Genomic DNA, 11,570 nt, shown 5'->3' on the forward strand with positions numbered 1-11,570 from the left:
TGACAGGGGGCGGTGCCCCAACCCCCCAATCGGCCCTACCCTGAGCGTGACTGAGGGTGGCATCGCAACCTCCCGATCCGCCCTGCTCTGTGCATGACGGGGCGGCGCCCCAACTCCCCAATTGGCCCTGCTCTGAGCCCCACCAGGGGCTGCACCTAGGGATTGGGCCTGCCCTCTGCCACCCGGGAGCAGGCCTAAGCCAGCAGGTCGTTATCTCCCGAGGGGTCCCAGATTGCGAGAGGGCACAGGCTGGGCTGGGGGACCCCCCTCCCCTCCCGAGTGCACAAATTTTTGTGCCCCGGGCCTCTAGTCTACTATAAACAGGGCCCTGAATGTTAAACTGGGACCAATCACACTGGTCACTCCTCTTCCCTTGGGAGTGAGTGAGTGAGAGAGAGATTAGGGACTCTCGTTCCTTAGCACTCCCTGCATGGGGAAAATGGACAGAAGTCACCTAATCTTTGAAAAGATACTATAAAACAAAGAAATGGACATCAGCTTGCCTTCTCTCAGTGAAGCCAAGTAAAGGGTGCTAACTTTGAAGACTAGTCAAGACAAAAATAAATAGCAGGGAGAGTGAGAATGTGGGCAGAGAGAGGCTAAAAGAATTTAGGGGCAGCCCATTCATTGTAGCCTTTGCCTCCTGGGAAGCCGACCCATCTCTTCAGCACAGCTGTGATGTGTGGGACAGAGTTGGGTCCATGAGAGAATGAAGAGGCATCATCGGAGGATCAGATGCTAAATGCTTTTTAGCATGAGCTAGAGCTGAGAAGTGATCCAAACGGGAAGTAGGGAACCAGCAAAATGTGGGAGTAGACCACCGGAGAGGACCAAAGGGAGGTGGCAGGAACCCACTCTGGACATGGCTGTAGTCCCTCGCAGGTGGACTGCTATCTTCCCCAGGGGCCTCAGGCTAGGCTAGGATGGATGCTGTCCAAGGGAGGCTAATTACATCCTCGTTTTGGTCTCTTTGTTCTATAAAGGCATGTACGACCGCATTAGTATGCTCAGCAAAGGGCCTCCTTTTGTTGTGGCAGGTGCTGTAGGAATTCAGAACAGCTGATGCTTCATAAAATCATGAACCTGCAGAGCGTCCTGGGAGGTCAGAAAACCCAGGCCCCTGCCCCTCACATCTGGCCCATCTGTTGAAAGATGTGTCAGCTTAGAAATATTTTTAAATTATGTTTATTGTATTTCATCTTATTTCTCTTTCATCAGAGAAAATGTGGAGCCTGCAGTAAAGACCAGAAAAGAAAACAAAAATAGTGTCTAACCTTAATCACCACCCAATGAGAGCTGCTGTTAGTATTTTAGTGGAGAGCCTACTCCTCTCCCTCAATCTCTTACCTATGGGGTACAGGTGTGTGTGTTTACGTGTGTCTTCTTGTGTGTGTGTGTGTGTGTGTGTGTGTGTGTGTGTGTGTGTGTTCTGTAAATATAAAAAAGTAGACTTTTCCTATTACTCTAGAATTAGCAAATAAAAATGTCAACAAATGCATTAAGTGCCATACACTTTAACTAAAGCTAAACACCTTTTTCAAACCTTGCCAATAAGTAAATAAACTGGCACTTCTACTTTCAACCGGTACTCAGCACCATCCTTTCTATCTATGAAAGAAGACCTAGGAGAAGAGGAAGAGGCAATCTATGATTACTGCATGGGAATGCTTGGCGATAGCACATCCAAGGGCTAAACAGGGATTTATGAAAGATACAAGGAGATTTCCAAGAAAATAACTCATAAATATTGGGGACACTTGCAAGAAGGAAGTATTGACACCACATTCCCTGGATGGCCACCTGGGAACCAGCAGCCTTGTTGATTTGCTCTGTTCCTGCCTACATATTAAAACAGAGCTTGAGAGAGAGAGCAAGGCAGGGAGACGGCATCCGTGGAGCAGCCTGTAACTTCATTGTCATGGCAAAAGTACATCAACTTTCTGGAGGTCAATAGGACACTTTGAAGGTAGTCTTGACCCATCTATCTCACCCTTGACATAAGAGGGTGGGTTACCAAAGAAGAGGACCTGAAAAGCATGAGGCTTTGGTTGAACTCCAAGTGAGATATCTGAAGGAGAGCTGAAAGTTGTCAACCAGAGTTAGATTTTCTGCAGTTGGGAGGTCCCTAAAGGGGAACCTAAGAAAATTGACAATACACCCACCAGGAGAGAGCCAAGGAGTGGGGAGTCTGCCATAGAGAGCGTCCTGAGGTCCCATCGCTGGGAACCAAATAAACAATGACTATTAACAGAGGGAACTGCAACAGTAGCCAGCTCAACAAGCCATGTTTATCCTTGCCCTCTTCCTCCTCTTCTCCCTGACACACCAGAGGCCCTGTCACCGATATGAGGGAGCAGAGGACTGTTATCAGACAAGGAAGGAGGAGGAAGATGTAATGAGCAGACTAGGATCCTCCCACTCACATGCCTCAAGCCTGGAGAGCACTGGAGGAAGAGAAGAGGATGAGGTTGCTCTTTTAAATGGAAAGAACTTGTTACAATTAAAGCAAATAGGAAATTATGGACAGATATATTTATCACAGCATCACTGATAACAAACATTTTTAAATTACATTTTTAAAAAATCTCAACAAAATAACAAAATCAATAAAGGAAAATGTCTTCCACTGATTAGAAGTTTACCTCCCTGCCTCCAGACCAGGCCTTTAGCTCTCCAAAGGGAAATAAAGTAAACAAGTTATATGACAATTGATTTATTTTGTTAGATTAAAATAAATTTAGATCTCAGAAGGGCATTGTAAATGATGTTTTCATATTTCCATTTTCCTAAAATTTTCCTTCTATCAAATCCACTAAAGAAAAGTACTTGTTTTAAAGTTTTCCCCAAATGTCCTATTTCCTTATCTTTGTGTTTGGTTTTCTCCAACCATAGAGAATTCTTCAAGTTCAAGAGTATCCACAAGAAAAATGGATGGCTATTCTCAAAGGACTTTCTCTAAGCTTACATATAATTGGCTATAAAGTATCTCAGGACCCTTTGGAATAAATGTTAATTAGGATAAGGTTTGTAGAATTCATGGCCTCAAATGTTTACCTTTGTATACTGACCTTTAGGAATGAAGATAGGGAAAGCACAAGGCTTTCTCCAACATCTACTACACAGTTATGACTAATGTTAATAACAGCTACCAAGGATTGATCAATTATGCAAGCTAGACATGGTTCTGTCATTTAATTCTTACAGCCAACAGTATTTTATGAGAAGTACTCTTAGCATCTGTACCTCACAAATGAAAAAATAGGATTAGAAGGGTTTAATGACTTGCTCAAGAGTCCCCAGACGGTAAGGGATGGAGCCTGCTCTTTCCAATTCCGGAACTCGTGCCTTTAATGAAGTTTTATGCCTCAAACCCCACCTTGCTGTCAGAGAGAATAAAAGCAATATCAGCCATCATTCATGAAACCCTGCTGAATATGCTCTACCTTGCTTAGTGTTTGGTACATCTACATGTGCGTAGCATGAATTTATTCCACACTAGCATACAAGAAATGTCATTGCATCTTCTAAACCAAAGTCTATCTGTGAGGCCCTGATAAACATAGTGGTAGAAAGCTCAACAGCAGTCATAATTATGGGGCTTTCTTCTCTAGTGTTGTACAAGTATCCCATGAAACTTCTTGGTCTAGAACATTTGGGGATGGGCCCTCTAGTCCTCATGCTCTCTATGTCATCCCTGAACTATGCTGCTCAGTGTCTAGCCTCCCTGGGTTTGTAATTGGCCATACCTTACCCAGGATCATACATTAAACAGTGCTAGGTCTCTGCCATTTCCAAAAGCCCTGAAACTCTTTTGATCTCCAAGTCAGAGAAATACCTAGTGCCAGTGTATAAGTCAGCATTTGGGACTTATTCTGCGGGGATTGGCATTTAAAAACTAATATTTTCACTTGACTAGTGTGTTGAGCATCGTCCCATGCACTAGAAAGCCACCAGTTCCATTCCCAGTCAGGGCACATGCCCTGGTTTTAGGCTCAATCCCTAGTAGGGGGCATGCAGGAGGCAGCTGATAGATGTTTCTCTCTCACATCAATGTCTCTCTCTCTCTTTTCTCTCTCTCTCTCTCTCTGAAATCAATAAACATATTTTAAAAAGAGAAAAGGAAAGAAAAGAAAAAAGAAAAGAAAGAAAAGAAAAGAAAAGAAAAGAAAAGAAAAGAAAAGAAAAGAAAAGAAAAGAAAAGAAAAGAAAAGAAAAGAAAAGAAAAGAAAAGAAAAGAAAAGAAAAGAAAAGAAAAGAAAAGAAAAGAAAAGAAAAGAAAAGAAAAGAAAAGAAAAGAAAAGAAAAGAAAAGAAAAGAAAAGAAAAGAAAAGAAAAGAAAAGAAAAGAAAAGAAAAGAAAAGAAAAGAAAAGAAAAGAAAAGAAAAAAACCAATAGATCTCAAAAAGCTGCTTCAGAGGTTAAACACACCAAGGCAGGCTTCAATCAGCCATGGATAGAGAAGGAAAAAATACGACAGATATGACACTCTTCCAGACATATTGCCATATTGTATTCTACTAGTACCTCTTCTACCAGAGTGAAAGATAGAACTTATAATTGGTTTTTAAGATGCATAAACAAAAAAAATAGAGTTTTTAAGAGGTCCCCAAATCATACAGTTATTTCATTCTTCATAGATGGTCTGGTGAAAACTTGCAGCTAATCCTAATAATAATGACCATTTCTTGAGCTCTCACTCTGTACCTAGACATTGCAGTAAGAACTTCATATTCACTAGTTTCCATAACAATTCAATAATCTATCTCTTTATCTTTACCTAAGATATGAGAACCACTGGAACTCAGAGAGGCCAAGTGATTTGCCCAAGGTCATACATCTGGTAAAACCAAGGAGCCTGAATGTGAAGCTACTATTTTAAATGCAAAGTCTGATTCTTAACCAGCACATAGCCCACCTCTCCTCAAGTCTATAAAGTGCAGCTCCCATGGGCCTGGGACCCAGTAGGGGAGGGAAGTGAATAGAGTAAACAGAGAGTACAGACTGACATTTCTGGTGTTCCCTCAGCCTTACCACTGAATATTTTATAGGAGTGAATCACAGAACAAAAGGGCAGAGGCCTTGCTTAATTTATTTGACAAACCACACACTGTAGAATAAGAATAATTATTAGTCATCTTTGAGCCTTTGATACTGGTAGCTTAGTCATTCAATAAGGATTATAGATCACCCATTCCTAAACCTCTAGGTAGGGCTTCAAGCCACCCACACAACCCTTAAACAAACCCCACTGTCTTGGATTCCATGGGGCAGTGGGTAGCTCCAGACCGACTTTGCAGGAGCTATGCATTGTCCTTATTAAAATACAGTATTATTTATTAACTAGAGGCCCGGTGCATAAAATTCGTACACTGGGGGTGGGAGTCCCTCAGCCCAGCCTGCACCCTCTCCATTCTGGGACCCCTCGGGGAATGTCTGACTGCCGGGTTAGGCCCAATTCTTGTGGGATCGGGCCTAAACCGGCAGTCGGACATCCCTCTCACAATCTGGGACTGCTGGCTCCCAATCACTCGCCTGCCTGCCTGCTTGATTGCACCTAACCGCTTCTGCCTGCCAGTCTAATCACCCCCTAACCACTCCCCTGCCAGCCTGATTGACGCCTAACTGCTCCCCTGCTGGCCCAATTGCCCCCAACTGCCCTCCCCTGCTGGCCCAATCACCCCCAACTGCCCTCCCCTGGTGACCCGGTTGCTGCTAACTGCCCTACCCTGCCAGCCTGGTCACCCCCATCTGCCCTTCCCTGCCGGCCTGGTTGCCCCCAACTGCCTTCCCTTGCAGGCCTGTTCCCCCCAACTGCCCTTCCCTGCCAGCCTGGTCACCCCTAACTGCCCTCCCCTGCCAGCCTGGTCACCCCTAACTGCCCTCCCCTGCCAGCCTGGTCACCCCCAACTGCTCTCCCTTGCTGGCCTGATCACCCACAACTACCCTCCCCTGCCAGCCATCTTGGGGGGGCCATCCTGTGTCCACAGGGGGGCGGCCATCTTTGACCACATGGGGGCGGCCATCTTGTGCAAGGGCATGATGGTCAATTTGCATATTCCATCTTTATTATATAGGATACTATTAGTATTAATAGTATTAAGAAGTCATTCATCAGAATAAGCAGGAGTCCCTCACCTGCTTCCAAAAAATTACCTTTCCAGCAAGACAAGACAAGATACTCCAAGCAGTTTTAAGTCTCCCTTAGGACACAGGAATTTCATCTCAACTATGTTTACCTGATATTTATGAGAGATGCTATATGTGTGAAAGAGATACAAGAAGAAAATACAATAGGCATATAAATGGGTAAGGATACCCAAAAAAACACTGAAGCTGGTTTTATGATGGAATAGCTGAAAAGGACAAGTGACTTCCAATTTTGCAGCACTCCTAAAAATTCATCCTCTAGAAACCATTTAACTATCATAAAATTTTTAAGCACAAAACTGCTCATCAAAATGTTCTTTAGCAGTGTCAAAGCACAAAACACCTACCTATCCAGTTCTAAGGCCTTGTTTATGTAAAGTGTGGTATATTCAATTAGTGGATTGAATTGTATGGTTTTAAGGGCTTTATAACATATGAAAAAGTTACCTTATGATATCAAGGTGAAAATAGTACCACATTTTCTGTACATGAGCATAATGATGATTATGTAAGCCAAACCACCCAAGTTTTTGAAGGAAAGGAAAAAAGACTAACAGGAAGTGACCCAACTCCCAACTGAGCATACGTAGTAGTTGCTTTAGGAAGTAATTTATATGTCCTTTATTTTATTTTATTGAATTTTCCAACATGGCTATAAGGAGCACATATTGTTCTTATAATAAAAATCACTGATGGATTATTTTATTACCCTCATTTACTCAGTTCTACTTATAATTAATCCACATGACAAAGGCAGTGAGTTCAATGCCCATCATGCACAGATGCCAAAAGTCTGAGGCAACAGTTTTTTTTGCAGAGAAAAGGAGATTTACTCATCATCCAGCCAACTTAGGAGACCAGATATGAAACTCAAATTAGTCTCTCCCCCCATAAAAGATGAATTAAAAAAATTAGTCTCTCACACCAAAAAAATTAAGATACCTAGGAATAAACTTGACTAAGGTGGTAAAAGACCTATATGTGGAAAACTACAGAACGCTGAAAAAGAAGATCGAGGAAGACATAAACAGATGGAAGAACATACCGTGTTCATGGATTGGTAGAATCAACATCATCAAGATGTCCATACTACCCACAGCAATCTATAGATTTAATGCACTCCCCATTAAAATACCAATGGCATATTTCACAGACCTAGAACAAACGTTCCAAAATTCATCTGGAATAAAAAAAAAAGACCCCAAATAGCTGCAGCAATCCTGAGAAAGAAGAACAAAGTAAGTGGGATCTCAATACGAGATATCAAGCTGTATTACAAAGCCACTGTTCTCAAAACTGCCTGGTACCGGCACAAGAACAGGCATATAGATCAATGGAATAGAATAGAGAACCCAGAAAACGACCCAAACCACTATGCTCAATTAATACTCAATAAAAGAGGCATGAACATACAATGGAGTCAAGACAGCCTCTTCAATAAATGGTGTTGGGAAAATTGGACAGACACATGCAAAAAAATGAAACTAGACCACCAACTTACACCATACACAAAAATAAACTCAAAATGGATAAAGTACTTAAACATAAGATGGTAAGCCATAAAAATAGTAGAGGAATCCACAGGCAGCAAAATCTCATATGCCGAAGCAATTTCTTCACTGATACTGCTCCTAGGGCAATGGAAACTAAAGAGAAAATAAACAAATGTATCCACATCAAAATAAAAAGCTTTTGCACAGCAAAGGAAACCATCAACAAAACAACAAGAAAGCCCACTGCATGGGAGAACATATTTGCCAATGATATCACCGATAAGGGTTTAATCTCCAACATTTACAGGGATCTCATGCAACTCAACAAAAGGAAGATAAACAATCCAATCAAAAAATAGGCAAAGGACCTAAATAGACACTTTTCAAAAGAGGACATACAGAAGGCCGAAAGACATATGAAAACATGCTCAAAGTCACTAATTATAGGCCTAACCACTGGACACAGACAACAGGGGGGTGAGGGCATGAGTGGGGGTAGATGGAGGGGTAATGTGAGGATAAGGACTATTAAGTTATTATGTAATAACTTAATCAATAAAGAAATTAAAAAAAATAGTCTCCCCAAACAAAGACTTGGGACCAGTTCTAAGAGGTGAGGGTGAGGAGAGGTTATACATATTTTTCATTCTAATTCCTGGGGTCTGATTGGGAAGTCTTGGCAGTAAGGCTTCTAAGGTGAGGAACGTGGAAGGGCCAAGAGAGAACAAAGAAATGCCAACTGGGCAGAGTTCAGTTTAGCAGTCCTATGCAAGGCCAAATTTGGTCCCGATTCAGATCTTCTTTATTGATGGACCTCTAGTTCTTAATGGGCGCTGGGTGTAAAAGTGGCATCTCTGTTACTTGAGTTCTGTGAATTTTGGTTTTGCAATGTTCTCGAGGCCAGCTCAGGGTTATTTAGCTGTTAACTGTGCTGTCCAAGTTTCTGATCAGGCTTGGTCTGTGATCTCTGGAGCCCTATAAAGAGGCCAGTGGTTATCTTTTGAAAGACACTTAAAACTAGAAAAAAAAACTATTAGGATCTGTTTTCACTGTTTGGGATTCATGTGCAGTTGGTGACAGCAATAATCTCAGTGTTTAAGAATGAACCCGACCCTGGGGGATGGCTTTGTAAATTATGGTTGTCTAATCACCATGCTGTTACATCTGAAACTACTATGAAATGATATTAAATGTCAACTGTAATTGAAAAATACAATTAAAAATAAATAATGAACCCACTAGCACAGCTTCTTATCAAGCCTACATCCCAATCCAAACTTCTCTCTCATTTTGGCCAAAAAAAAACCAAAAACAAAAAAAAAAAACAATGCTATACAAATCTGCAGAAACTGAACTGCCTTCCTGTCCCCTTGCTTTTGTCATACCAATTCCTCTTCCCAATATGCCTTTCCTCTTTTGTACAACTCTGGCAGCTAGTATCAAAACACTCAGCCCAAACACCTTCCAGCGGTTCTCAACCTGTGGGTCGAGCCCCTTTGGGGGTCGAGCGACCCTTTCACAGGGGTCGCCTAAGACCATTGGAAACACATATATAATTACATATTGTTTTTGTGATTAATCACTATGCTTTAATTATGCTCAATTTGTAACAATGAAATTGAGGGTCACCACAACATGAGGAACTGTATTAAAGGGTCGTGGCATTAGGAAGGTTGAGAACCACTGTCTTATACCTTCCTGAGTGATCTAGGGAAAAATATTTCACTTTTTGGAGTGTTAGTTTCCACATTTCTATAAAATGGAAATAATAACTTCTGCTTTGATTTTGCTTGTGACTATTACACAAAAGTCCCTGTCAAGTGCCTAGCATATGGTAGGCACACACAAAAATATATAGGGTGTCCCAAAAAATGTATACATACATTTTGAATAATTCTAAAGGCAGTATTTATTTAAATACATTGCGTTTTCAAAATTGAGCTACTAGCTGTTAAAGTGTGTATACATTTTGGGGGGACGCTCTGTATGTTAATGGTAACTATTATGCTTGTTTTTCCTATGAATCCTATCCCAGACCTGCATCTACCTGACCACCTAGCACATAGAAATCACTTAAGTCACATTTATTGGATTAATAGACACCCCTGGGGATGATAGCAGACCCCAGAAGATACTGACTTGTGGATGTGTGATATTAGATGGCTTGTCTCCATAAAAAAGCACAAATTAAGAAGCTGCTCAAAAAAATATAACATTCTTCCTACATATGGGAAAGAGCTTTATCATCTTTGATCAGAAAGAGGCTTTGGAAATCTGCCTACGGGCATCACTGGAAGTATTTGCACACAAAGCAAAGAATATCAGAGAGTAAGATAGAAAGTTTCTCCCTCTTCTCTCTGCCCACCCCTACCTCAGACTCCTATCTCAAAAGGAGGATCTGGTTGTGTTTTTAAATGGGTTTTTGCACTTCAGAAATCAGCTAGATACTAACGTAGCCCCACAGCTGAATAAGCACAATTAAGATGAAAGATGTGTCCTGGGGGCAACATAACCCGTGATCCAGCTGCCTCTCCAGCTTGTGTAACTTCTCTTGTTTGGTGAGATGCAGCGGAGAGAGTAGAGTGTCCCATCCAGTGCAGGGTGAGCAGCCTCAAAGTTCTTTTTGAAAGGAGAGTCATGATGCCTGGGCCTTACTGAACTTCCTCTGGATCTCCTGTGCTCAGAAAATCTTTGGTTATAATAGTGGCTAAGATTCTTCAGCTCAGCTCTTACAGAGAAACTAGCCTTATCCACAGGCGAGCAAAGGAATCCTTCTCTTTCAATCTGCAAAACCTTGAAGCAGCTCTTTAGCATAAGGTAGTCACTCTTAAATAAAAATAAAATGTTGTACATGTCATATCATCTAATTGGTAGATGGTTCTAAGGGAGGTATACTTAAGGGAACAATGAGTTGACCAGAAACCAAGAAGTTTGAGCACAACATTTGTAGAACAGCTTTTAGTTCAGTGAAAAGCAGTCCACTTGACAAATCCATTAAATTATTCATTTGTTCAACAAACAATAACAAACAACTTTTCATCTGCTTATTCACTTATTCATTCAGTAAATATTTACTGAGCACAGACTGGATACCATGTACAGTCCCATGTGTTATGAGGAGTATAAACAGTAACTGCTGACATTTTCTCAGTGATTACAATACACTAGGCACTGGCTAAGATGATACAACTGGTTAGTTCTAGAGTCCAGTATGTATCCAGGACCTATGCCTTTGACCTCATGTTGTATCACCTCTCAAAAGTCCAGGTTCCCAGATGTTACGATGCAAATCTTGGCCTCAAGAAGCTTAGATTTGAGGAGAGTTAAGTCATGTAAGTATTTTAGGAGAGGTTCAGAAGAATGTATCAGAGACATTTGGAGAAAATAGCACCATTCCACAAGTCTGTTCTCAGCCACACTGGTCTTTTCCCAGATCTTCCCCTGGTCCCCATTCCCACTACAACAACACTTCTCTCTCTCTCTCTCCTCTCTCTCTCTCTCTCTCTCTCTTTCTCTCAGCAACAAATTCTGTCCATCATCTACCCCCCAGGTGTGGTCACACGCTACTTCATAATACTATTTTCAAGGGTCAAAAGCTACTATAGTTAGAATAAAAGTTTTGTTTATAACTAGCAAAAAGAAGTTATCTACACTAATAAAAGAGAAACATGGTAATTGGCGTACGACCGCTACCCTTCCCATTGGCTAATCAGGGAGATATGCAAATTAACTGTCAGCCAAGATGGCAGCCGGCAGCCAGGCAGCTTGAAACTAACATGAGGCTTGCTTCCTTCAGTGACGGAGGAAACCAACGTTCCCCGCCTGCCTTGCAGGCCTCTGAGCCTGCAGTTTGAACATTGTAACAAACATAGAAGCTAAAAAAAACCCCAGAAACCAGCTTTCAGCGAGCTGGGATCTCAGAGCTGGAGT

The sequence above is a fragment of the Myotis brandtii genome, unplaced genomic scaffold (genome assembly GCF_000412655.1).
Source record: "Myotis brandtii unplaced genomic scaffold, ASM41265v1 scaffold547, whole genome shotgun sequence".
NCBI lineage: Eukaryota > Metazoa > Chordata > Mammalia > Chiroptera > Vespertilionidae > Myotis > Myotis brandtii.